General features: G+C 39.8%; 1 non-coding gene across 1 annotated transcript; it reads left to right on the top strand.

Annotated features, from left to right (window-relative positions):
- The first annotated feature begins 4,297 nt into the window (after positions 1-4,297).
- Positions 4,298-4,369, top strand: TRNAP-AGG. Its single transcript has one exon. It is a non-coding gene; the product is annotated as a tRNA-Pro (tRNA).
- The last annotated feature ends 369 nt before the right edge of the window (positions 4,370-4,738 follow it).

Here is a 4,738-nt window from a genome sequence, read left to right as displayed (position 1 = left end):
TGGTATTTGTATCTAAATTGAATTTTAGAATCTTTGTACTTGCTATGGCAACTTTTCCTTCCTGATTCATTTTCTCTCTCCTAATAGTAAAGTGTCTTTGCATTACCTTTGCACACTTACTTGCTAAGCAGTAGGAAAACAGTCACCCTGGCACACGTGAGTGTGAACGAGTGGTGAAGGTGAACACTAACCTAAAATCAGAGAAGGGAGAGCTGGCAAGATAGTAAACCTAGGCCCCTAAGAACACCTGTAGCTTCAGCCCTTTTCCCTCATCTTGTTAAAAAATGGGATGAAATGAAACTGCCTTGATGTTTAATCATTCTCCTATGATTCGAGTGATTTTTCTACAGTGGATTGCACTGAGCTAAGCATACTCTAACCTGGTCTCCTAGCAACAACTGTTAATGAGATGATAGGCCGGGCTAAAAGATGCAGTCCATTACCTAGGAAAAAAAGGCAAATGGACTCAACGTAGGGATCAAACCCGAAGAGGTACTCACCTAAGTCCCCTGAGTTAACTATAACACGTTACACTGGCTCCAGTGTTCTCCTTAATTGATCTCATATAAATATTAAAATAATATCTACATGCATGTGGTGAAGCGCCGCTTTACCGTTTATTTCATATTATTTCATATACTCCGTGTGTACTTTCAGTAACCCTTTGAAATAGACAGTTATTAACTCCCATTTTTATAGATAACTAAGTTGAAACATGGAGAAATAACTTGCTAAAAGTTGAAACAACCCAAATGGTCATCAATTGATGAATGGGTAAATAAAATACAGTATATATATACACATACAATAGGATACATGTATATATGTGTACACTATGGGGTATTATTTGGCAAAAGAAATGAAGTACTGATATATGTTACAGCACGGATGAACCTTGAAAATACGCTAAGTGAAAAAAGCCAGTCACAAAAGACTGCATATTGTATGATTCCATTTATATGAAATGTCCAGAATAGGCAAATATTATGTTAAAATAAAATAGATTAGTGTTTTCGTAGGGCTAGGTGTTGAGGGAAACAGAAGGTGACTATTAATGGGTATGGAGTTTCTTTTGGGGGCTAAAAAAAGTTCTAAAATTTATTGTGGAGATGACTGCACAGCTCTGTGAATATACTAAAAACCACTGAATTATACACTCAAAATGAATGGATTTTATGCTATGTAAATTACAGCTCAAGTTGTCATGTTTTCAAAACATTTTTAAAAATAACTTGCTAAGGTCATATATACATTGGCTCATGATAAGATGTCTTTTTTTTTTTTTTTTTTTTTTGATAAGATGTCTTAAATACAGCTACAGAGCCAGTTAACACTGTTGACCTTGGTTAGAACACACTTAGTACAACCCCTGCCTCCACAGTATCTTGGGTTGGAGGCAGCGCTTCCATTGTAATTATCAGGGTCGGGCCAATTAATAGGAGCCCACCATTTGGCCGGCAGCATTAGTAGCCTCTGGGAATATCTATTCTGTGGAGATGAATGTACCCAATAAAGTCGGGGGAAATAGTCACCAGCCCACAAATCCCAGGTAATCATATTAAGGGATCCAGCCTGCTCTGCCTAATATTATTACTTTCTCCCTGTGGAAAGAAAGATTATGACACTCCAGAGGACCAAGTCTATTGTTTACCCAGTCAGTCAACATTTACCCAGCACCCACCAGGTGCAGAGCTAGTTATCAGGTCAGCATTTAAAAAAATAGAAGACACGTTCTTCTCTCGAGGGATCTACAAGGTTAATGAAGACATTCTCTCTGCCCTCAGTGAGCCCTCAAACTGCTCGGGGAGAGTCTCAGGTTTCAGGGGTCTCCTACTCCATTGGGGAAAAGAGACAAGCACCCACAAAAGCAATTTAAGGATATACAGATAAGTCATCTTGCAAACTGAAGACATAAGGGCTATGAGACCTGGGTGTCAACTGAGGTGCGGTCAAAGCCCAAGTTAGCATTGTCTTAGAAGAGTGTGCTTTGGAAGAGGCCAAGGGACAGAAATGGCAGATAAAAATGGGGAACGCATCCTGAGGGTCTCTACAAACCAGGGAAGAGACGTGGGTCCAAATGCCAAGGACTTTAAAGCAAAAGCACGGGCATATAAAAAGAAACCAGTTTCTGTCCTGAAAGACACTACAATCTAGTTGAATCATACCAGCGATCTCATTTGAGCTCAGAAGGGACAGGAACACGGGTGGCTGAAGGGCGGTGGTCACAAGGATATAGGAATGTCTCAGAGGCCCCAGGCTTCAGGGCTCCCAGTCCCGGGGCTAGAACACCGTGTGACACAGAGACGCATCTCTTACCATCTCTCATCCTGCTGCTCTGCCTCGGAGTCAAAACTTCCCTTTCACTCCAGGCTGGCTCTACCTCCCAGACCACAGGAAGTTAAATGGTTGCTGCCTGTAGCTCTGAATTTTTAAGCTACTCTGCTAAAAACAAAAACAAACCAAAAAACAAACAACAAAAACGAAAAACAAAACAGTTGTGAAAGGACAGGATGGGAATCTCAGTCCAACTCTAGATTCCCTGAGGAAGGGACTCCTTGGCCCTGCTAGGGTAGACAAGTGCCCACATCTTGTTCAATCAACTATGGCCAGAGGATGTGGTCACCCTGCAGTAACGTGGCTGCTCTAAGCCACAGTGAGACTGGGGAGGGTTGGGTGTGGAGAGAGGAAGGTACCACGGAAGACAGTGTGAACTGAGTGTACAACAGATAATTGCAATAAAACATAAAAAATGCTGGGGATAGGGGAGTAGGATTTGAATCTGATATTAAAAGATGAGTGGCCCTTAGGTGAAGAAAACTGAGGAGGATGCCATAAAAAGGCACAGGACGGAATACTACCCAGCAACAAAAGGGAACAAATCTGGTACATGCAATAACTTGACTGAAATCTCCAGGGAATTATGCTAAATTTGAAAGCATCTTAAATTATACTACATATTCTATTTAGTTAACACTCTTGAAATTTCAAAATTATAGAAATAGGGACTGGGGAGGGTACAGCTCAGTGGTAGAGCACATGCCTAGCATGCATGAGGTCCTGGGTTCAAGCCCCAGTACCTCCATTAAATAAATAGATAAATGATTACCTCCCCCCGCACAAAAAAAAAAAAAAAAGATTAATTAGAAATAGGGAGAAGAGATTAGTGATGCTAAGGGTTAGGTAGAGGCAAGGGGAGGGAGAAGAGAGGGGGTGTGGTACGAAGGCTATGCCAGGAAGGGGTCCTTGTGCTCTATCTTGACTATGATGGTGGATCCACAAACTACAAGTGATGAAAATGCATTAAGCCAAACACATAATGAGAACCAGAAAAATTAGAACTCTGAGTAAGATTGGTGAATTGTATCCATGTTGATATCCTGGTCACATTAGTGTACCAAAGTTTTGTAAGATGTTACCATTGGAGGAAGCTGCATTAAAGGTGCATAGGGTCTCTGTATTATTTTTTACAACTGCACATTTATCTACAATTACCTCAAAATTAAAAATTGATTTAAAAACAAAGCAGGATTGTTGCAGCCACTATGGAAAAAAGTATGGGGGTTCCTTAAAAAAAACTAAAAATAGAGTTACTATCACTCCTAGGCATATATCTGGAGAAAACACTAATTCAAAATGATACATGCACCCCAGCGTTGATAGCAGCACTATTTACAAAATAGCCAAGACACGGAAGCAACCTAAATGTCAATCGACAAATGATTAGATAAAGAACTTGTGGTATATTCAGTGGAATACTACTCAGTCATAAAAAAGAGAGTGAAATAATGCCATTTGTAGCAACATGGGTGGACCTGGAGATTATAATATTAAGTGAAGTAAGTCAGAGAAAGAGAAATATCATATATCACTTATATGTGGAATCTAAAAAAAATGGCACAAGTGAACTTATTTACAAAACAGAAACAGACTCACAGACATAGAAAATAAATTTATGGTTACCAAAGCTGGGGGGAAGGAGAGGGGATAAATTGGGAGCTTGGGATTAGCAGATACAAACTATTATATATAAAACAGATAAATAACAAGGACCTACGGTACAGCACAGGGAACTATATTCAATTTCTTGTAATAAGCTATCATGGAATCTGAAAATATATGTATAAATATGTATATGTATAACTGAATTGCTCTGCTGTACACCTGAAACTAACATTGTAAATCAACTACACTTCAATTTTAAAAATTCAATTAAAAAATAGATAAACAACGAGGACCTACTGTATAGCACAGAGAACTATATTCAATCGCCTACAATAAAAACCAATATGAAAATGGGGAGGGTATAGCTCAGTGGTAGAGCACGTGCTTAGGATGCATGAGGTCCTGGGTTCAATTCCCAGTACCTCCATTAAATAAGAAAATAAATACACTTAATTCCATTCCCCCCAAAACAAAAACAAACAACAAACCTAGTGGGGCATAGAAGACTGCAAAGAAGGTTGAAGGCGGACTGGGAAGGGCCTTGTACACCATTCTGAATACCATTCTGAGGAATAATCTGGATTTGGTCCTATTTTAGGCAATAGAGAGCTTTTAAAATCTTTTAGTGGAGAGTGATGTAGTCAAATTTATATTTTAGAATGATCTCTGTGGTTCTAGGTTGTAAAAGCACCGTGGAGGATGAACTGGGTGTAGGGATAGTAATCAGGCGAAGCGTGGAGGAAGGAAGCGTGGAAGGAGGAGACCACTGCGGTGCTTCAGGAGAACGCAGCAAGGG

This window comes from Camelus ferus, chromosome 16 (genome assembly GCF_009834535.1).
Source record: "Camelus ferus isolate YT-003-E chromosome 16, BCGSAC_Cfer_1.0, whole genome shotgun sequence".
Taxonomy (NCBI): Eukaryota; Metazoa; Chordata; class Mammalia; order Artiodactyla; family Camelidae; genus Camelus; species Camelus ferus.
The sequence above is the reverse complement of the archived record's forward strand: the minus strand, read 5'-3'. Positions and strand labels throughout refer to the sequence as shown.